General features: G+C 44.1%; 1 protein-coding gene and 1 non-coding gene across 7 annotated transcripts in view; both read right to left on the bottom strand.

Moving 5' to 3' along the window:
• Positions 1-23,722, bottom strand: part of DAPK2 (death associated protein kinase 2) — a 101,917-nt gene that overhangs the window by 59,187 nt on the left and 19,008 nt on the right. The gene's annotated exons all lie outside the window — the stretch shown is intronic.
• Positions 14,013-14,131, bottom strand: LOC112469864. Its single transcript, XR_003042740.1, has one exon. It is a non-coding gene; the product is annotated as a 5S ribosomal RNA (ribosomal RNA).

Genomic DNA, 23,722 nt, shown 5'->3' with positions numbered 1-23,722 from the left:
ATAACCAAAAACATCACCTCCACCCTCAGAGAAACAGGCCCACAGAGCAGTCACTGGCCCCCACACATTCTTGCCTTATCTTGAGAGCTGGCAGTTCCCAGGTTTCCTTCCAGAGCAGAGTGAGAAGCCAGGCTGTGTCTCAACATGTCAGGGACCAGGACAGCCAAGGGACAGACTGTCCCCTCGGGCCTCCCTGCCACCACATCGTTTCCTCCAGGTCAGGGACTCTGCAGGGTCTCCAGACAGAGGCTGGGTCTGGCTGGCAAGGCACAGAAACACACAGAGAAGTGTCCCCAGATAAGCAGCGATCCCTGCCTGGGTCTCTGCTAGGTGGGCCTGCCCCCAGAGCAGAGCTAGGAGAATTGCCAGGGAGCCCAGCCAAGAGCGACTGAGATTGCCAGGACCATAACAACAGGTGCCCTCTGTGCACACAGCTCAACATCCTTCACAGTTCTCACCACACTGGACTATTCTGACTGTCTACTTGCCCAAGTCTCCCATCCTGGGCTGTAAACTCCCGAAAGGCAGGGTTAGCACTGTGCTTTTGGCATCTGAGTGCTCAGTGAATATGAACTGAATAAATGAATCTTGAGTGTAGGCACTGGGAACAGAGATGCACAAGAGGCAGTTCCTCATTCAAATAAGAACCACCAAGCATGTGAAGAGGGCACTCTCGCAAATCTCTTTTCTAAACGAGACATCCTATATACCTTCTCGCCCGTGTTCTTTGAGGACAGAGCTATTTCGTGGAACTTCTCTTTATTCCCAGGACACCTGAGCTCACACAGGGCGCACAGTAGGCACTTTGACACAGACTAAACTCAACTCAGGAGCACTGCACGTATACTCTTCTGAAGACCAACCCACTTCCTCACTGTTCCAGAAGGAATTTTTCCCATGGATTCCAATAGTGAGTAAGACACAAAATAATTTGGTCAAAATCCCCCTTCCCTCCAGCCCAGGAATTATCTGACCACACTGGGGCTGGGGGTCAGGATGATCCATAGGCTAGGTGTCAGACCCAAGCCTTTCCAGGCACAGTGGGAAGTGGGAGGGACAGGCTTGCCACCACAGCTATCAAAAGCTGCTTCTCACAGAATTGCAGTGTCAAACCGCAGGCAAGAGGAAGGACCTTTTTCACAGCTGAAGAAACACTCAGAGTAGCTTGCCCAAGGTCACAGGGCAGTTTACAGCAGAGCCGCTAGAGACTCCAAGTCATTCAACATCTGTTCTGTGTCTTTCAGCAATGGCAAGGATTTCCAAACTTTTTCTAGCAGTAGAGCTCTTTTTGTTTACATTATTTATTTTTTTACATTTTTAGCAAAGTAGTAGACACCAACATGGCTAAATAAAAATGAAATTGCACAGAAGTCCTTTTGGCAGAGAAAGGTTCCCCACCCTGTCTCTGTTTACCAATGGCAACCACTTTTAAACCTCCTTTGAGAATGCTTGTTTCAAATAAATCTTACACCGAAGTATAATGCACAAAATATATCAAAGCAAAGGTGCTTTGGTTAAAAGGGGAGCAACACAAAACACTTGTCTGATTACTACACGTACACACACACACACACACACACACACACACACACACACACACACACACACACACACACACACACACACACACACACACACACACACACACACACACACACACACACACACACACACACACACACACACACACACACACACACACACACACACACACACACACACACACACACTACACACCAGTACCTACTTAAGTCTGTACCATAGGACTCAACATGAAAACCACACTACCACAGCAAACTTCCCCTTACACCACAACCTCCGGCTTTTACTGGGGGCCCGCTGTGGAGGCAGGAGGAACCTTTCTCCCTGAACAGACACACCTGCACCAGGTATATACCTGGATTTTTGTCACCACACCCAGACTCCTGAGGTATCACCATTCACAGCAAAGAGACCTCTACGAAGCCTCAGGTTTCCCTAAGTTTAAGGTTCTGACTAGAGGGGAAAAGTAGGGAGGAATCCATGTATGTCACAGCTCATAAAAACACAAATAATTAATAGCTAATTGGATTGGCAGTCATATGGACCTTAATATGAATTAGTTGACTTAGATTGCTTTCCTACCAACTGGCAAAATTCAGCCATGCTGGAGAAAAAATGCAATTTTGATGTAAGAAGAGAAGAAGGGATACTGTTGGGTGTAGGGAGAACTGAGGTACTCTGGAAGAAAGCAGACCAAGATGGACCCTGCAGTAGGACCCTGTACGGGTGCTAGCAGACAGCATGAGGGCACCTCGCAGTGGCAAGCTGGGAACAGTGGATGACAAAGGTGTCACAGGAATGCAAAAAAAGAAATGGATGAGGGCATCCTCTGATTGCTTACTCCTCAGTCCTTCTCCTCTTCAAAACACTTAAGAAAGCACTCTTCAACCACCTCCACGACTGGGGAAAAAAAGCTCTGGTCTGTAATGGATTCTGCTGTGCTGCCCCATCGGATACTGAAGGCAGGAACTGGCTCATTCTACTATCTCTAGATCATCGTCCAGCCATGGGGAAATGCAGCTTGCCACCTAGAAAGGACAGTTACCATGCATGATGGTGCAATCTCCTTCCTTCCTCCTCTTTCCCCCAAGCACTCACAATGCACTTTTTTCCCTCAAAATTTCAGAGCAAATGCACAGCCCAGGAAGACAGCAGCCTCTTCCCATCAGATGGTGATGGGAAGGAAGTGGGGGCATTGAGTTGCGATCACGGCTCCCAACACGACCTTCCTAGAATTCTCCCTTCCTCCGGGGCCCGGTGCTGCTCTTCCTTTCCTCTCCTCGCCACTGGACATGGCACTGCTCCTCCAAGTGTGACCCTTGGAATAGTGGCATTGACTTCACCTAGGAGCTTGTTCAAAAAGCAGAATCTCAGACTCCCCACCACCACCCAGCACTACTGAGTCAGAACCTGCACATCAACAGGATGCCCAGATAATTCGTGTACATATTAAAGTTTTTTAAAGTGCCGTTTTGGAAAATATGACATACAGCAACCCCTCAAAGCTGATTACCCAAAAATTCACTCCAAATTCTCTTTGGTGCTGGCCCTTCTTACTGAAAATCTAGACCCATCTGACTGTTTTCATACATAGGCAGTATAATGAGCAAACACAACTTAATAAATATCTATTGAATGACTCTTTCCAGGAATAATAACTCTTGAAGAGGAGCTTTATGATTTACAAAATGGTTTCACATGAGTTCTCTTGCTCCATACTCACCAAATCCCTGGGAGGCCCTTGGGGACAATATCACTGACTCCTATGACTAAGGAGGAGCCAAGCCCAGGGGCCTTAGAAAGAGAGGCACAAACAGCCTCCACATTTGGATCCACATCTGGAACCACATCTGGTAGGAATGTTGCGGCTCAGCATGGATTAAACACAGTGTTTGGAAAAAAGGATAATATGATTTGGTTTTTTTAAATGTGTGGAATGAAAAAAATTCATCAGAAATTCCTTTTTTATTTGGGCTTTCTTGTTGGGAATACAAATCGGCTTTACCTGCCCTAGTAATGGACAATATTCTGTATATAAGCTTTGATTAATTTTTTAAAATGAAAACAGAAATGCTAGGGGTGGGAGAGCCATGTGCTCAACTTCCTTTTCCCCTTCCCCTTGTCGGGGTCCTGAGGGGGACCCTGGATCCTAAGGAATACAGCTTGTAAATCACTGGGTCAAATGCATTCTATGTTCCCTTCTGTCTCTAGCCAACGGGATTCCATTATTCGTGCTGGGAGCTGGTGAAGAATATCAGAGTGAATTGGGAGTCAAAATAATTCTTAAAGCCAAGTCAAGGTACCAGGCAACACACAGGAAGTTGATCAAGTTTGGAGACACAAAGTTAAGGAGACACAGCTTGCAGTTGCCCATGGAAAATTCCTCCTTTGGATAAGTTAGTTTACTGCTGTGCCTCAGCTTCTTAATCTTTAAAATGAGGTTATTAAGTTTTCCTTATAGAAGCACCCCAAATAATATATGTAGATACTCACCTCCAAGGGGTGGAGCTTACACCCCCTCTCCTTGAGTGTGGGCTAGACTTAGTGACTCACTTCTAATAAACCATATAAAAAAGAAAAAACAGTAACTTTACGGTAGAGAAAACTGGCCGACAGCACTTTAACATCTCCAGCGACAAGTCACGTTGATGTCGGGTACCCCCTGTTATGACGCAGTGAGAAAAGCACTTCAACTCTGCAATACTCTTCCCCCAAATCCATAACCTCATGAGAAAAACATCAGACAAAACCAACTTGAACGACAGTCTACAAAATACACAACCCGTACTCCTCAAACTCCTGAAGATCAGGAAAAACAAAGCCTGAGAAACAGTCACAGACGAGAAGAGACTAAGGAGACATGACCACTGAATGCAATGTGATATCCTAGATGGGATCCTAGAACAGAAAAAAGGACATTAATGGAAAACAGGGAAATCCATGTAAAGTCTGAAGTTCCATTAATAGTAATGTACTAATGTTGGTTCCTTAGTTTTGAAAAGTGTACCATGGGTATTATTAACATTTAGGGAACATTTAGATGTTATTAACATTTAGGGAAACCGAGGGAAGGGTACGCAGGAACTCTCTGGACTATCTTTGCAACTTTTTCTTAAATCCAAAATAACTTCAAAATAAAAGTGCATTATAAAAACTAAGGTTGCTAATAGCATCTACCTTACAGAGGCGTTATAAAGATTAAATGAACTGATAAAAAGCGCTGAGAACAGCATCCAATGCACGATAGATTATCCATAGATACTAATTACTATTATTATTACTACTACTTTGTGCCAAACCAGAAAATAGCCCTATTCTATGTTTTAATGTATTGAAACTCATTTGCTTTACAAATATTTCAAAAATGGCTGTGACATTGAAATTGAGAGACATGTCCACACAATAGGTTTCTGAATCAATCTGGGATCAAGCAGACCCGTTAAATTTTTGTCAAAAAATTGACTCATAGCCATCTTGTTTCATTTCACTCCCATCTACTCCCCACCCCCCACTGGGTTATTTTGAAACAAATCATCTGTAAATATTTCAATATATATATCTAAAAGAGAAGATCTCTTTTTAAAACCATAACCACATTATCTATCATACTTTAAAGAATAACAATAATTCCTTAATATTATCAATATACAGTAGGTGCCAATATTTTTCTTATTGTGTCATAAAGGTTTTTTTACAGTTTGTCAAATCAAAATCCAAATAAAGTCCATACATTGTATAGGTCTCTTTTAATTCACAGCTTTTGCTCCCTTCTCTCCCCACCCCCTGCAATTCATTTACTGAAAATACTAGATCTTTTGACCTATAGAGTTTCTCGCAGTCTGGATTTTGCTGATTGTACCCCCATCGTGTTATTTAACATCTTCCCTTGTCCCCTATATTTCTTGTAAATTGGTAGTTGGATATAGAGGCTGATCAGTTTCAGGTCTGAGTTTGTGGCAAAACTCCATAGGTGGTGCTATGTGCTTCTATCAGGAGGTACATACAAGTAATAGCAGCTTTAATGATCAATGCTTAGATTCATTCATTCGACAGGGTGGTTCATTTTTTTAAAAGTCATCATCATCATCCTTGACTTGCCTCATGCTGATTAATACCTTTGTCTGAATGGGACAGCTTTGCTTAGACCAGTAGAATGTTGAGGATTTTGAGCTCCTTAGTGAGATATAGACTTTCGAAGCTGTTAGCGCCCATGGGGTTGAGGCGGGTGTCTCTTCTAGGCTTCAACAGAATCCGCTGGCTGGCTTGGTGGGGTATCCCCCTCAGCTTTCATCACAACAATCAGGTTGGGGGCACCAAAGTTTGGCAGTGGGCTTATTCACAGATTCTGGGGCACACACAAAAACACACTGAGCATGTGAAAACTGCCTCCTGAGTCATCTAGGAACACAACCCAAGGATCCTATAACTCTGAGAGCCACACCCTCCCTTTTAGCAGCCACAGTTGTCCTTTGACCTCACATTCTTGGCTTCAGGGCCAAAATCAGTGATGACTTCTCTTGAAACATTAATTCCTTCTACTCCCATAGCTCCTTTTAGATTAGGGTTTCCATGAGCTTTCAAAACACTCTTACCTAATCCTCTTAGTGCTTAAGTAAAGAAGGTGACTAACAGAGAGTCCCACTCCCCAAGCAGGGAGACTGTGCCTAAAGAATTCGGTTGGTCAACCTGCTGTCCTGCTCTGGCCTAAAGCAGGCACTTAAAGGTGCAAGATCTTGCCTTTAACAAGACAAAGATATGCCTTCTGAGTAAATCCAATATCCACCCCTGAGGAATCTTCCTACCAGTAGTGTTGGGGAAGCCAGGAAGCTCTCAGCAGGAGGAATGTCCACTCAGCTCACAGCAAATCATCCTGCCTTGATTTTCCCAAAGAGCAGCAATTTCAAATATTTTGTTGCATTCTTAGGCTTTGTGTGTGAGGCCATGTGTTCTCATTAGGGGTTCAGTAGATACAGTCACCACAGATATTGAAACAAGAGAAGAAACAGTATCTTCTCTTGACCTAAATCCTAACTGGATGGTCCAGGAATACTGCGAGCGAAACAGTATCTTCTCTTGACCTAAATCCTAACTGGTCCAGGAATACCGCTTGCAGTTCAGGTGCTGAAGAAGATGTGGAAAGGGATGCCTGGAACGACCTAGAAGGTGGGAGGACAGTCATGTGCCCTCCCAAGAGGTGAATATGCTTGTACCAATCTTCCCAGAGTCCCTCAAGCTTGAAGTCAACAGCAAACACTAGGAGACAGGAGGGAAAAGAAACAAGGAACTATGTTGTCCACAAAGGAGGGAAGGTGAACACAAGGACTAGATCCAGGAATAGAACCAGACTCACCAGTGTCACACTGGCCAGGCCATCTCTTGGCATCCCATCATTCCCAAGAAGGCTTTAGGACCAACCTCCACTGAGTGGTCCCAGTCCACCACACTGATCCACCCAGCTTCCCCTGGCTAGCCCTGATCCCTCTGCTGACATAGCAGCACCTGCCACTGAGATCTGTACCAACCTGAATAGTGTGACACATGTATCTTTTGCCAGTTTACTAAAAACAGGCCAAAGGCAGAAAATCTACCTTTGCCATCAGAACCAGGGAGCAGAAGACACCAAAAACATCTCTCCTCATATTATGTCAGGGTCTATATAATATATGTCAGCCCCTGCCACCTCCAGATAAGAATATGCAGTCCTAGCGTTATACCAGGACTCTGAAGAGAAGCCACAAACTTTCCCTAACAGGGCAGAACCAACCAAGGCAAGTTGTCCAAGATCCACCAGTACATAATACAATTTAGCAAATCTCATTGAACCATGCAAATAAAGGGAACTTCTCACCAACACCCTCAATTTACAGATGAAGATACTTGGGCCCAGCAAAGCAAATGAACTTGCCCAAGTCCCCTATTCTCCCAGGCAGTGACAGATCCTGGACCAGACAAGTCTCCTGAGAGCCAACCCAGTCCTCTTTCCTCTCCACCCAGTCTCATGTTTCAGACAGCTCAGACTTGGCGCCTACTCGGGGAAGGCCTGGCAGCTAGGAGAGAAGAAAGCCAAGTCCAGATTACATCAGTCTCACAGGTAGCCAAGAAGGAAGTGAAGACTATTCTACTCTCCCACTCACAGGCAGTCCTGCTCCAGGAAGCCACTGAAAATGCAAGGAGGCTAACTTCGCTCGGAAAAATCTCTATTAGCAACAGGGAGGGGAGAAAGCCAAAAGACAGTGGTGGCCCCTTCCTCACATCATCATGATCATCACCAGACAACTCCTTCTCACATAACCGCCCCCCACCCCCACAAAGATGGGAATGTATAAGATCCCCTCACCTTGTAATCTGGCCCCAAATTTCAGTGCCCCAAATCTTTCCTCCCTCTCCTATCATGGCAACCTGTCGCCTTCTCACACTGCCCAAGATGTCTACCTCTTCTCACCTCCAATGAGAGCTTTCCTTCCTAAATGGGCCAGTTGGAAGCCCCCCTCCTCCAGGAAGTCTTCTTAGCCTCCTCAAACTTCTACTCTGATCTGCTAGCCCTGGAGGAGTTAGTGCTGGGAAGAAAGGCAGAGTTCCCCTGCTGGAGAGCATCCGCTTACTCAGCAGAGATTCCTCACAACTCACTGAGACGGATCTCTGATGGCCTCCTATAGTTACCTAATTTCTGCAATTTGTTACTGAAAAAAGGGACCAAGAGTCCTATTTTTTGGCACATGAAACAGCTTGGAGCACGCAACAGTGTTTGATAGATGTCATTTAGCCCTACATATTAAGGACCATACAACCCGAATGTCCACCAACTGATGCATGGATAAATAAAATGTGTTATATCCATATAATGAAATATTATTTGGTGATTATAAGGAATGAAGTACTGGTACATGCTACAATGTGGATGAGCCTTGGAAACATTGTGCTAAGTGAAAGATGCCAGCCATAAAGCACCATATATTGTATGATTCTATTTATATAAAGTGACCAGACTAAGCAAATCCATGAATATAAAGGTAGATTGTGGTTACCTAGAGCTAGAGGGATTGAGGGAAATGGGGAGTAACTGTTAATGGGTATGAGGTTTCTTTCTGGGGGTGATAAAATGTTCTAAAATCAATTTCAGCAATGACACACTCTGAATATACTAAAACCATTGACTTGTACACTATAAACAATATAAAAAAAGAATAACCATAAAAATGCTCATACATGCTTTTCCTTGGTGATGTCAACTGTGCCTTAATGGATAGGTCCTTTAGAAAACACTTCTACATATATTGGCCCTAGGTCATATCTCAACACCCTGCACAATCAATATGATCACCATAATATAGACTAGGAAGTTGAGGCTCAGAGAATTAAGGTCACATAGCCAACCAGCCACAGATCTGGAACTTAAAATCAGATGATCTGAGTCTAAGTGCAGGGTTCTCTGGAAATGTAACCTATGGAGAGACTTTGAAAGAAAGAACATAGCTCCATAGACAAGGAAAAACTGAAAACAAACTAAACATCCTCCACTAAGCAACTGTGATGACCATTAGTTGTTCTAGATGCAATAGAAGATTACAAACATTAAAATGATAAACAAGAGCACCATGTGTTATAAAATAATGCTAAGTGAACATGTGCAAATGGTACATACAGTTTGATTACAATTTTTGTTTTCTTTTAAGTATATTCATGTGGCCAAAAAAGTAGTAGAGAACGCAGATGCAAAAATGTGTTAGGATAACGAATAGCTGAGTGAAAGCTTTTCTTTTAAAATCTCCTGTGCTATTTTGAGAGAGAGAGTAAAACACTTGAATGGATACCACCAACCAGCACAACAAAGCACTATAATTATCCAATCAGCGGTGAACTCAAAGTGGGGGTCGGCAGTCTCCATAACACAGGCCACTGGGCTGCAGGGTCACCAAGGGCCTTAGTGTCAATGAGGAGCAAAGACAGGACTTCTTTTTTAATCTGCAAATATAAGACCTCCTCTTTGTCAAAAGGAGCTCTAGAAAGTCGGCCAGAATTTATTGTCACTTCTGATCTTTTCCTCTGAAATGTTCATTATGTCCTGGACACGAGGCCCTCTTATTTCCACCTCTGATGCACATTTTACTGAAATTCTCTCTTTATATATCCCTCTTCCTCACTAGACTGTGAGGTCCTCAGGCAGAGCCTATAATCACCCATCCTTGTACCCTCAGGCATCTAATACATTGCTTGACACAGTAGGCCTGAATATATGTTTTCTGAATGGAATTGTCTAGACTCTCATCATACCTTCCACACTCTTGAGCTAGACTTTTACAGATGAATAATACACTTAGCACCATCTCCTGATCAGCATTCCTGACCAAAGTCTGCCACCCATACTCCAGTCCACGCCACACATCTGATGTCATTACGTTCTCCTCTGCTCAAGACATGTTTTCCCCTTCCCATCAAGGCTGAGTGCCTCAGCCAGGCCCCTGGGCCCTTTCATCACCTGGCCCCATGCTACTTGCCCAATACTCTGGCTTCCCAGCAGGCACAGCCCAACACACTCACTCCCACCTCCGGGCTTCTACCAGTCCTGTTTGCCTATCCTGAGATACCTTCTGCCTACTCAAATCCTACCTCTGCTTACATTCAAGTTCCAACTCCTCCTGAAAGCTTTCCCTGACCATGCCAGCCCCCAGGGATCCTTGCCTCTGAATATGTCAGCTTCCAAAATTGAATACACTTACATATGTTTTTTCCCCTGTGTTTGTCTTTTACCCACCCCAAAACTAGATTAATCTTCTTAAGGGCAGGGCGATGTCTTACGTGCCATCATTGTGACCCACCGCACCCACTATAAGACAGGCACTCTGGAGAAGCTCGAGACTTACTGGTGGTTAGGTCTGAAAATCTGAAAAAGAGCCACAGTTAGTAATGATAGAAGTATTTTTCGGGTGGAAGAGAGGCTTGTTCTAGGCAGCTGACACAGTTGGGGCACAGGTAGAGGGGTTCGTAAAAGGGGCTTAGACATTTAAATCTATGCCACTGAAATTTGGGCTAGCTCTCTCTAGCATCCGAAGGTATCAACCAGTGCTTCTCACAGTGTGCCCCCCAGACCAGTAGCACCAGCATCACCTTGGAGCTTGTTAGAGATGCAAATTCTCAGGCCCCACTCTAGACCTACTGAATCAAACTCTGGGGATGGGGCTCAGCATCTGTGGTTTAACGAGCCCTCCAGGTTATTCCAATGTCCACTAATGTTTGAGAACCACTAGTGTAAACACAAGAGGAATAGCCTCATATACCAGAAAGAGCAGTTCCTTCCACCTCCAAAGACTGCCTGTGGATATAATTTTTAACTCATGTCTTCCTATTTCCTATTACTATTACTACTACCACTACTGCTGCTATTATTACTATTACTATTACTATTACTATTACTATTACTATTACTATTACTATTACTACTGAAACTGTAGTTAGGGAAATAGACAAAGAATACTAAGCAATTGATAATTATTATTCATACTAGTAGTAGAAGTATTGTTAGAACGACTAGTACTACTACTATTACAAGAAGGAACTGAGTAGTAGTACTAGCAGCAGTAGTAATAACAACAATTATTGACTCTCTGCCTATTTTCCTAACTATAGATTTCAGGACAAAGAGTTTGAGTGGAAAACAAAATCTATGTGGCATAGAGTAGAGGCATTTTTGACCCTTTCAACACGGCAATGTTCCCTATTTGTCTCTCACTCAGTCTTAAGCCAGTGATTTCTCACCACTCCCTAACCTCAGAGGACAACTTCAGGCAAAGGCTCCATCTGCCTTCTCAATCATCTTATTTCTTGGTTTGGACTTTAATCACTCTAAGCCCCTATAGGAGGTTTTAGTCTCTAATTTGTGTATCCGCCCCACCTCTGAAAATATCGGTTAGGTCTGCTGGCATCTCCAGTTTTATCCTGTCCCTGAGGACAAGCTTCACGTTCTTTCATTCTTTAGCACCTGTCCCCATCTGCGGATCACTGGGTGGGCTGGGTTTGTATGAGGAGCAACAGCCCAGTTTCCCTTAACCTTGTTTATAAACTGTAGATGCTTGTCCTGACCCCATCAGACTGAATGTACAAGAATGCTCATTGCAATAACAACTTAAATGTCTATCAAGGACGCTGCTTAAGTTCTTTATGGTGCATCCATAATAGGTGGTCTATGCAGCTGTTAAAAAGAACATCATACACACACACACACACACACTGATATGGGAAAAAGCACAAGATTAAAAAATCAAATTGCAGAACAACATTCTGAACCCATCTACGTGTATAGTCTGATCTCACCTACATTTTAAAAAATACAGAATATGCATATGTGGTTGAATATACATAAACAATTTCTGGAAGGAAATACACAGAAACTTGTCAATAGTCACTTCTCAGGATTGGGCCTAGAGAGGTTCAGGAAGATGGGAGGGAACTTTTTAATGCACTATTTGTCTTTTTATTAGTTTTCTTTTCCAACTATAAATGTTAAACATGATCAGGTTAAAAATCAATCTGGAACATCACATGAGAGATAAATATATTTACAGAGGGAATGACAGAGAAAAATGTTCACACTGTAATATAATTGGGGAAACCAAGATGTAATTGGTATCTTCGGTGTGATCATAATGTCAAACAGACAAAACAGGACAACGCACAGAAGCAAGACCATGACACAGCCCCTAACAGTCTAGTCCCTCTAAGGAGGCCTGAGGCCCCTGCCACCCCCCACCGCCAGACAATCCACAAGATGGCAACCACATCCTTAAGGACCTAATCATTCCAAAGCCAGAGTGCAGGAAGCAGTCACAGTAACATTGCAGATGTCCTGTAAAGAGAGACAGGTCCTGCTCCCTCAACCTGAGGGAGTTCCAAGATTAAATAAGCCTGCTTAACTCCACCTGAGGGCTGACACCTTGTTCTTGTTTACTGAGATCTGAAGCTGGGAGCCACAAGTTGGAAGACATTAGGTGAATCTGTGCAATCTTAAAAGGCCAGAAACTAACAGCTTAAACTACACTAGGTGCCTTTAAGACTTGGTAATTGGTCAGAAAAATGAAACCAGGAGGGAGGCTTCCAAGGAGCTGAGATGTCTCTGATTACCTTGCAGCAGCCCTATGGAAACAAATACCTTAAGAAAACAGAAGGATTGGCTGGGAGAAGGGGCAAGAATTTAAAAGTAAAGAACCGGAGAGCTAGAAGGTGCTGAGATACCATCGCGCTCAGCTCCTACATTGCCAGAGAAGGAACTGAGGCCCAGATAAGAATGCATTCCTTCTAAAATGACTGCAGACCCGGGAAGGAGGGTGCTATTAAGTGACCAGAGTTATAGGTTTACTAGCCGTGACTGGGAAAGCAGGCTAGATTTGAGAAATTACTCATTCTGGCAAAATACAGTTGGCTGCCCATCACATAGAAGCCACAGGAAACAAGGGCCCAGTCCCTGTAAGTGTTCCAGCCTCACATGAATAAATCATGATGCCATTGTGAGCAGATAGAAATCTCTGCTTCAGGACTAATTAGTCATTTCACTTAGCAAATCCTCGACCTTCTTTGGGTGTGGCTGGCAGCATTGCCAGACAGAAACACCTTCCCGCTAGGGTGCTGGGCCTGAAGGTGCGGCTGCCTGAGTCCTCCCTGAGGTTGCTGGACATGGATCAAGTGTTTATTCATGTCGTTTTCCTCTAACAAGGCTCTAAGATGACCTTCCTCCATTCCATAGAACCTGACCCTCAGGAAGTGGGGTTATCCCTTATACTGCTAACAGAGAAAAATGTGGGCCACCGTGCAGTCTGTGTTTTTGGAAGAATACTACCTGAGGAGGCAGCAGTGCTGAAGGCAGAGGTGAAGGAGTGGGTAACGCTGACCTACTTCAGGCACAAGGAGAACCTTCATGTTGGTCCAGGCCCTGCCCTTATCAGACGCCATCCTTCAGAGACCTGAGAGCTGTTGGGACAATCACGCAACGTTCAACCTGAAAGGGAGCTTTGAGATGAAGAAAGAGTGAAGACAGGAAATATGTATATGGTGTCACTTTAACTATGCTGCTAAAATTATTAATATCATGAAGGTTGAGACATGAGGAAAGACTATTCTTGTTCCAACTAGCCTGGGAACTTAAACTTTTTGAACTTCTTGGTCCTGTCTCAATGCCTAGAAATACATTGGACCTCCAGATCACCTTCTGATTACCTACTGAAGGACTTACATATCCAGACCACCTGACATCCATTATCTAGACTGCCTGACATCTGACTGGTAACTGTTCTGGACCAATCCTAGGGCTAAGAATGCAGGATGGATTATTCAAGAATGCACTTTTCACTATAAGAACTCTTAACTTCTCTTTCTTCTTTAGAACACTGTTGGCTTTTTTTCTAGTTGTGTTCCCTTGAATAAATCTTTATCATTTCTTTTATTATCATTTCTTTCATTCTTTTTTCATTCTTTTTTCATTCATTCTACAGCACCCAGTCTTCCTAGATGGTCTCCCATCCAAGTACTAACCAGGCCCGACCCTGCTTAGATTCCAAGATCAGATGGGATTGGGCGTGTTCAGGGTGGCATGGCCATAGATTCATTTATTTCTTTATCATTTATTTTCATTCAACGAAGAATATCTAATAGTCCAACATTCCGGTTTTCTAGAGGAAGAAATGAGAACCCGGAAAGTGAAAGCGAGTGACTTGTTCAAAGACAGCTGATAATTTAGGAATAAGTCTCCCAATTCCTGGGTTTTTATTTTTCCTTTGGAAAACCATAACATTGGACTATTAGATACTTTCAAGCGTCCATTTCAGGTTGAACGTTGTGTCCCAACAGCTCTTGAGTCTCTGAAGGAGATCGCAGTTCCTAGATGAGACCAGGTATCCAGAAACATTTTCCTATGCCAGGTGAGCAGCCAATGTGGCACCAACAGGTATTTATCAAAGACCACATGCAAGTACCACAGGGGACCTTACATCTAATTGAAAAAAACAGACCTGATCCTGAAGAAAAGTAATTACTATTAAATAAAAATAAGACATGCCACAGTTGAGGGAGGAGAGAGCAATTACCAAAGAAGCAAGAGGCATAGAGTAAGGGAGAATCATAAGAGGTGGCAGGCAGGGAAGGATGGGGAGATCTGACCAGAGTGACAGAGCAGATCTCTGCAGGGTGGTAAGTCAGGGAGAGGTGGCAGGAGAGGGTACTGCATGGTCAGGGACCTGTGCCAGCTACAGTCTGGCAGGAGACAAACAGTCTGGCTGACCCACGGGGCCCTGCCATAACAAGGACACACTCTCTCCTGCCTATGCCATGTGGGACAAAACCAGCATGTTCCAGGTAGGAATTACTACTCTGAAGCTCACAAACAGCTAATCCTTGGGCTCTCCAAGCTCTTTATACAAAAGCCTCCCTTGCAAGTCTATGGGGCAGCGGGGCAAGACCCACTTAACTATAAGGCTCACTGGCTATTTGGGGAGGCTTTAGCACAGGACCCAGGCTGCAGCGAGGGCATTGACCCCAAAAGTCTCAGGCAACTCCAGGAAGAAAAAGGAGTGGCAGGTATAGTGGGTTGAATAGTGGCCCCCAGTAAGATATGTCCATGTCTTAACCTCCAGAACCTGTGAATGTGACCTTACTTGAAAAAGGGGTCTTTCAGGATGTACCTAATTTAAGGATCTTGAGATGGGATCATCCTGAATTACCTGGGTGGGCAGCTATCATAAGAGAGAGGCAGAGGAAGATCTGACAGAAAAAGAAGACACACAGAGACACACGAGGGAGAAGGTGATATGAAGACAGAAGCAGGTATTGGAGGGATGCTTCTACCAGCCAAGGAATGCCATGGATTACCACAGCCACCACGAACTAGGTTAGAGGCATGAAACTGATTCTCCCTTGAAGCCTCCAGAAGAAACCAACTCTGCTGACACCTTGATTTCAGACTTCTAGTCTTCACAACTGTGAGGGAATATGTGTTATTTTAAACCACCTAGTTTGTGACAATTTGTGACGGCAACCCCAGTAACTAATGCAGCAGAGATAGGAGATGGAAAAGCAGGTCTGGGGCTTTCAGGAGTTCTAAGAGGTGTCACTCATCTTTGTATAACAGGAGTCATGAGGCTTGTGGTAGCAGAACCCTCCCAGGAGGGTGTCCAAGAGGACAAAGCAGCCTCTGGCTCCTGAGGACTTCAGGCCATCTGGATGCAGGGCCTTTGAACAGAAGCCCACCCCTGTCCACCCTGCTCTCTCATCAGACATCAGCTGCCACCAGCAGGGTCCACAGGCTCTTAAAGATTATCTGTCGAGAGCTACGGTCCTGTCCACCCACCTCAGCCCCTTCTACATCTGACCCTCTTTATCCATGAGCTTCCCAAAGTGACTGGACAATCTTTCTCCAGCAAGCTCCTCAGAGCCCATTATCATAGAAAAGCAGTGTGATTCAGTGGAAAGTGTTCTGGCTTTGAAGTCAAGCAGACCTATACTTTAATCCCAGGGTGACTTGGAATATGAGTGATTTGCCCTACCTCTCTGAGCTTCAGTTTTCTCATCTGTAAAGTGGGGTCAATAATTGCTGTCATAGGGTTACTATGGTAATTAGAAATAGCACATGTGAAATGCTCAACTTATGGCCTGGTATACAACAGGAAGGCAATAAATAGTAGCAATTATCACCACCATTATTTACATGAATAATAAAGTCTTTCTGGAACACTGGCCTGAGCCCACCTTGTTTTCATTGCTGTGGTAGATATAAAGAGATCCACAACCCGAGGCTGTCCTCAAGGGTTCTGATTCAGCAGAGAGGTGGTGAGCACCTACTGTGTGCCCTCTTCTTATTCGCCTTTAAGTCCCTTCTTCCTGGACACTAGCTGTGACCTCAGTCCCCTATATACCTCCAATGGGCACCCAATAAATATTTGTTTTGTGAATAAAGAATAAATGACGTTGAGTGAGTCATCAAAACTCTTGAAATGTCAGTTTTCTAACCTGTAAAATGGGGCTAATAGCATCTACCTACCCTGCTGCCTCACAGCAAATAGAGACAGCAGCCTTAGAAGGCCAGAGAGGCAAAGCCCCACACAAAGCCCCAAACTGTACCTTGAAGGTTGTCCCGTCTTCTACAGAGGTTAGCCCTGCTGGGTCCAGGACAGTCGCAGTGAAGCCTTGCGTCCATACAGCCTGCATTCCAGGACATGGGTAGGTCCTCATCTTAAACTGGTTGCAAACTTCCCTGCCTTTCTTAGTCCGGAGTCAGAAAAATTGTCTCAACTTCTGACACTCTCTTCCTAGCTAATCTCTGTGAGCCTCGGTTTTCTTCTGTAAAAGGGGGTTAATTGCCCCTATCTACCTAGAAATGCAGCTGTGAAAATTGAATGAAATAATGTATCTGAATGTGCTTTGTAACCTAAGTTCTATACAAACGTAGGAACACAGACTCCTGGGCCAGAAGGAGAGTATACAAATGCCACTGCTCCTTTCAATTTTGGTAATTTTGAAAACTTCTCCATCAAATTTCAAAATCCTATATGTGTTTGCCAGGAAACCAAAAATATTCTAGCCACAACTCAGGAGAACCACAAGATAAGCCATTTCCATAACGGGTATTGCTGGGCTTCAATCAACTCAGCTGCTTGGGCCAAAAATATAGTTTTTTTAAAAACACCACAGACCACAATTCAGCCACTCCCCCAAATCACACATCTTTTCTCCTAAGAAAATAGTGGAAACCAACTTTAACTGATGAAATCCAATTCTGAGGCATTCATTTTCAAAAGCCAGGCCTTCCCCAGTGATAGGGGCAGACACAGCATTCTCCAGTTATTTTGCAAGTAGAGAGAGTTTCAGTGGAGGTGGGCGAGGAAGTGAGGCTCCTGGCTGGTGCCAAGGGCTGTGAGGACTAGATCTGTCAGCCCAAAGAGGCAATCGCTGCCTCAGACTCAGAAATTTGCTCTACTAATCCAGCTAAACACTGGTTGTTTTAATTAATCAAGTACAAAGAAGGCCTACAGACCATTTTCTCTTCACCCACAGGCTTTGATGCAGCAACCTCAGGCTCCAAATCCCCGCTGCCCAACAAATGCCCTCCCCATTGCACAAGGAGTCCGAAGATGAAGGGCCCTCCAGGATGGACAGAAGGAGCCTCAAAGGAGGCCCACTTGTCCTACGGTTCTCATGGCCTCCCTGTGCCTGCTGGGTTGCCCCAGAAGATCAGACACACCCAGTCCTGAGTTCAGGGCTGATCCACCAGGATCCCACCTGCAGCTACTCATCCATGTTTCACACTTGGGGCTGCTTCTTCCTTTAAAGACCATCGGTCCTGGATGGAGGCTGCACGCATCTTGTTTGTTAGTTCAGACTCCCTCAGAGGTTTCTGTCTCTAGTGTAAAACCCTAAATCGCTTGAGAGATAGCCCAATGTGGTGGGATGAACAAATGCTTTGCAGTCTGGCCAACAGGGGTTCGAACTCAGGACCTGCTGCTGACTGGCTCTGGAGCTTTGGAGAGGTGACTCTCCTGGCCCTGGTTTCTTCATCCCTAAAACATAGCTAATCCCAAGCACCTGAAGTTTTATAAAGATTAGTAGTAGTATATGGAAGGCTCCTGATATATGGTTGGCACTAAATCAGTGGTAATTATTATTATAATGGCACTCCCACCCCATGCTCATGCTCCAAATTCTAAGGCCTAGCCCTGCCTCCATACCTTTGGCTCACATGTAACCACTTATCAGAGTGACTTGTTCTCAGACCTGCCCATTTCTGGGCCAAGCCAGGCCTGGCCACTGTGAACTGGAGTACAGGGCTGGAAAACAGAAAGCACTCAAAGCAGTAAGTATTTGTTTACTTAGAAAAAAATCCTGAAATCTCAAGCAATTTGAATTTTTCCCACCACATTTTTTTCTTTCATGAGTACAAATCAATAAGTAAACACTTAAATTAGGGTTTATTTAGAAGAGTAACTTCTCTCCTATAAATTTTTCTTTTAATAGCTATGTTACTATACAATGTCCACTAGGAAAAACGCAACGAGCTGAGGGACCTGAAAAATTCTGAAAGTTCAGACTCTTCGAAGAAAAATATGTATTTCTAATACATTGATTACAAATGTAATATGTGATAACTATAGACAGTGTAGAAATAGAAAAAGCATATGAAAAAATCAAATTAGTGGCAATTTCACCATCTCTAGATAATGTTTCGGTGTATTTCCTTCCAGTCTTTTTTTCTAGGTACCTTCAGGGTATAAAAATCCATTTGTTTAAAAACCAACAGAAGACTAAGCTTGCCAGCCAGTGCTGATAGGGCAGCAGTTGTGGATTGCCTATGAAAGCTTCCTTGTCCTGTTTTCCATTCTCCCCACCCCCAAACAACTTATTTGTTGGTGACACACCTACACATTGCATAACGACATCTTGTTTTATCAGGGCCTGGTGAACTTCTACCCTTTGAGTGAATTAACATAGTCATCTCTGCTTTCCATTTTTATGCCACAGAGTCAATATTTACTAGCTGTGTTGCTAAAACAGGCCCTGGGCACAAACTCGGTGCTAAGTGTCCCTGCCTAATGTCAAAACACAGTCTCAGTGGCACCAGAGGCTTTACTGTGCCATGGGCCACAGCACCAGGTGAGTGATTCCTGCCCCGACTGAGCAGGTAGGCTCTGGCCCAGCAAGGATGCTTCGCATAATCACAAAGTCCAGGAAGCTAGTGCTGGAAGACACTTAAATGTTAATAGATGGGAACACTGAAGCCCTGTGGGGGCTTAGGACTTGCCTAAGCACGTGTAGCTCCAGAATCAAAGCCTGAACTCCTGCACTCCCACACCAGCACCCTCTCATTTTACCGGCTTGTCGAATACATTAATATGGAGAAACAACTAAGATGGCAATTAGGGACAGAACCCATTTCATCAGGCCTGGAAATTGGACAAGTGCTGCTCTGAGATGGTCAATTTCACAGAGGAGTCTCCCCAAGATAGGCCTGGTCTCTTACAGTAATGATTAAGGTGATATCATAGCATCATCAATTATCATGCCTCTTGCTGGAAATCATTCATTCATTCATTCATTCATTCACCTCTTTGTGTGAGAAATTTTTATTGAGCACAGCCATGGGAAGGCATTACTTGCTTCACCAAAGCAGTACCACGTTGCCCACCTCTTCTAGGAAGGATCGCTTTGCAGTTGTCAAGAGACAGACCCATCAGGTATCCCTAAGGAAGTCTAACACCTAAAGGAAAATATCTACAGGAAGGAAATACAGGAGAATTATGATTTAAGCGTAGAACTCTGATAGCAGGCTTCTGGAAGAAAGTCTCTATTCCTAATAGCACCTCAGGAACTAATAAGGAACACATCAAAGGGAAAGGATAGGTGACTTGGTGTAATGCCAGATGCCTGTAGTGCTTCTGCGGAATAGTAGAAAGAGCAAAGGACCTGGAGTAAGGAAACCTGCATTCGCATCCCACTTGCACCACCAAAACGTTGCATGGCCCAAAGAGGGAAAGTGTCTTGCCCAAGGCCACACAACATATTGGTGGCTAAAGTAGGACTTAATCAAGTTCTTTACTCCAAGTCCATGGCTGATGGCTCAGACATCAGATAAGTCTTTTTACTTCTCAGCCCCAAGAAAGCCACAACCCCGATCTGGATCTTCCATGGCAATCAGACTTCCCTTCATCCCTTCAGTTGAGATCAGGCCCTTCCCACAAGGGGTAGTCCTGGCACCTTCTCTCCCTGGGACTAGATATTCCACTTGGATTCGCAGCTACTTCCTGGAGAAGCAGGAGCAAGACAGAGGAGGCCACTAGGCTAACCCAGCACAGGAAGAAGCTGTGATGTGGGGCAATTCTAGCACATGAAAGGAAGAACAAGTGAGCATTCTGTACAGCTGCTGGAGTGTCAAAGAGCTCTGCACACTTGGCCTGTTTCTCTGCTCCTCCCCTCCAGGCAAGAAAACAAAGAAGGTCGTGTGAGCAGGGCTGCATTTCTACCATCTCCTGGGCTTGTAGATGTAAACTTAAGCCTTGGAGGCTTAGCTAGCCAAGCAGTTTATGGTTGTTTTGGCCCCTCTGTTTGCTGAATGCCCACTGTGCATCCTGCCCTATGCTAGAGGTGGTAGAAACACAAAGAAAGATGAACCTTAGCCCTTGTTCTTAAGGGTCTTGCAGCCTAGCTTGGAATACAGAATGAACCTCCAGAAAACCTACTTCAGAAGAATTATGTATGAGGTGCAGACTCTCAGAGCTATGGATGTTTGAAGCTTGAGAGATGGAGGAGGCTGGCAGAAGTACCCATGGAAAGGCTTCAAAGGGAAAGGAGGTATTTTCACTGGACTTGAAGGCTAAGTAGAACTAGTGGAAGAGAGAAAGGGAGATGAGAGAGGAAAGGCTCAGAAGAAGGAAAAAAATATTTCATTAAAAGGCTTGAGCAGAGCGATTAGAGTGGAGAGAGGTTAGGAAGTATGGAGAGATAAGTCTGGACAGGCAGAGTGGACAAAATAATGGGACTAGTTAGCCACTCCTTTTAATTCAATCTGCCAGCCACTTATTCCTGTCACTGTATCAGATAGAATATAGGGAAGACATGGCTTAGACATTGGCCTGGAAGCACTTATCCTGCAAAGGGGAAACTAAGGTGGCAACAAAAAGGGAAGGTAAACACATTAGAGATATATATCTGTGAGCACAAGAATAACCATCCAAATCCTGGTTAATATCAGCAAGAATCAGCTAATCTTGGCAATGCTCTTGGTGCTGGCTGTTAGGCAACCTCGCAGAGAGAAAAGAAAATGTACAACACTGTTCATTATGAAATGAGCACCTGTAATATTAACATTTAAATAATTTAAGTTCTGTTCTCAGAACTTAATGGTCATTTTCTTAAAAGCATTAGGCAACCTCAGATCTATTTTAGGAAGTTCTTATTTAGGAAGCAATCCCTAAAACCAGCATTAACTGGAATTAGGACTTGAGCTTTACGTACTTGAGCTTTACACGTCACCCAACAGACAAGTTCCCTGAAGACTTTTTGAAAGTCAAGTTACTTTTTTACTGCCCAAGGGAAAAAAAAAAAAAAAACAACTTGGGCATGGTAAATACTTTTGTGAAGAGAAGACTATTAACACTTAAAAATTACTCTAAAGAACTCACAGTGCAATGAAAGGGTTAGAGAGATAGTAGCGTGGGGCCTTTCCAGTCTAAATTCTAATGCTATGATGATAAATGACTCTTTCCAAATCCCTTGGGGTATCTCTGCCAAAATTCTTCTCAAAAAAGAGGTGAGAGACTCACTATTAGTACCAGTATGGAATCCTTACCATCTCTTTACCTTCCCTTTTAGCTGCTCTCATCCTGACTTACTAATCCTTCTGCGAGAGTTCACTGAGTCTCTTCTTTCTGTGTGAAAGATACAAGGCAGTGAAGCCTCCATCCCTCCCTTGAGGAGCTTCCAGGTCCTCATCAGCTCACATTCTGTACATCGAATCACTCCTCCCTGGCCCATCTCCCATGCCTTTTCTCCATCCAATCCCATTAACCTTTCTTCTAGCCAAAACCAGTATGAAGTCTAAACTCCTGAGCATGAAATGTTTAAAAAGCAATTTGTTCTGTATGACATAAGAAATATATGTTAAACTTTTTATATTTAAAAGATACAAAAAAGTGTAAGTAAAGAACAATTAAATCATCTATTATCCCAACCCCCTTACCACTCTCCCTGCCCCTGTGACCAATACTGTACTACTAGTATTGTGCCAACCTTGCACGATACTACCAATTTTAATGGCTGGCTTAGGCTTTTGTCCATCCTCTGCTTGCTACTGTGGGCTTGCCCACTGCTTTCCTGCCAGAACCTGTCATCCAGTTTCTGGGGATCACCCCCCAAAAAACACATACTTTGCATTTTCCTGTCCATTTAGGCAGCTCGAGTTCATCTATACCTAGAATGCCTACCCTCTCTGCTCAGCCTATCCAAATTCCAACCATCCTTCAGGGCCCCACTTAGCAACACCCACCTCCCAAAACCTTCTCTGGCTGTGCCAGGCCATGGAGGTAGCCATGTTCTGAACCAGTATCACATGTATTGTTTGGCTGCACTGTGTTCTGACAGCTTTTGAACTGCTGCTGAGCTTGATACTCTCATGGGTTGTTTTTGTTTGCTTGCTTGCTTATTTACCTCTGCAACCTCTCTGTAAGCTTCTAGAAATATAAACTATATCTTTGCATCTACTCCCTTCTCCACCCTAGAGCCCAACCAACCATCTCCTACCCAATACATGTTTGATGGGCATTTCATAGATTCATGAAATTTTAGAACTGAGGGGATAAAAGGGACCAAGAACCAGAGAAGAGGAGAAATTTGACAAAGGTCACAATGCAAAACCAGAATTGAGACTTCAGAATAGGAGCCAACAGAAACCAGAACTCATTTGAACATTTATTGTGCAACTACTATGTGCCTATCACTCTGTAAGATACTGGGAGATGAAACAGAATGACCTCCAGATCCCGTGATCAGAAAGTTCACTGGACTGTGAGCTGCTTTAGGACAGCTTTTTTTTAGGGGTGGTGTGCAAAAGGTTGGGAGCAGACTCGAAGGCGAATAATGAAAACTAGGAAATCCACCACATACTGTGGAATATCTATATATTCCAGCCCTTTCCCATGAAGAATTAGTATGCCCAGGTACGCTCAGGTATACCCAACCCTGCCTGCAGTCAACATGCCTGCAGTTGTCAGGGTAGGCTTCTGGGAGGAAGCAGAACTTGAGCACATGTAGAACTGGAGACTCTACAGAAGGGTGAGACACAGGCAACTCAGAGAAAGCGTGCAACCCAGGCTCTTCAAGGGAAAGGCAGCCACTGGAAGGATACACACAGAAACAGGAAGTGAACCTAGAAGCCATGAAGGAATTAGTTTGTGGAGTCGCTGTATCTTTGCTGGCAGCTCCGTTCCCTCCTCACATTCTGCATCGTCTCAGAGAGGTCCTTTAATTGGCTTCTATCTAATTATCACTGCTTCTAGTGGGCAGAGCTTTTCCAGCCCAGCCATCTCATAGGATACCAATAGGTTACTCTTGGATCATGTAACCACCCTGTTCCAATGAAGGGCCAACCCTGCACAAGGACGAGCTTGGCTCCACTCTATGGGACAGGGGGCTGTGAGGGGTCCAGTAAGGGAAA

The sequence above is a fragment of the Pteropus alecto genome, unplaced genomic scaffold, assembly GCF_000325575.1.
Source record: "Pteropus alecto unplaced genomic scaffold, ASM32557v1 scaffold86, whole genome shotgun sequence".
NCBI classification, from domain to species: domain Eukaryota; kingdom Metazoa; phylum Chordata; class Mammalia; order Chiroptera; family Pteropodidae; genus Pteropus; species Pteropus alecto.
This window is presented reverse-complemented; position numbering and strand designations above follow the sequence as displayed.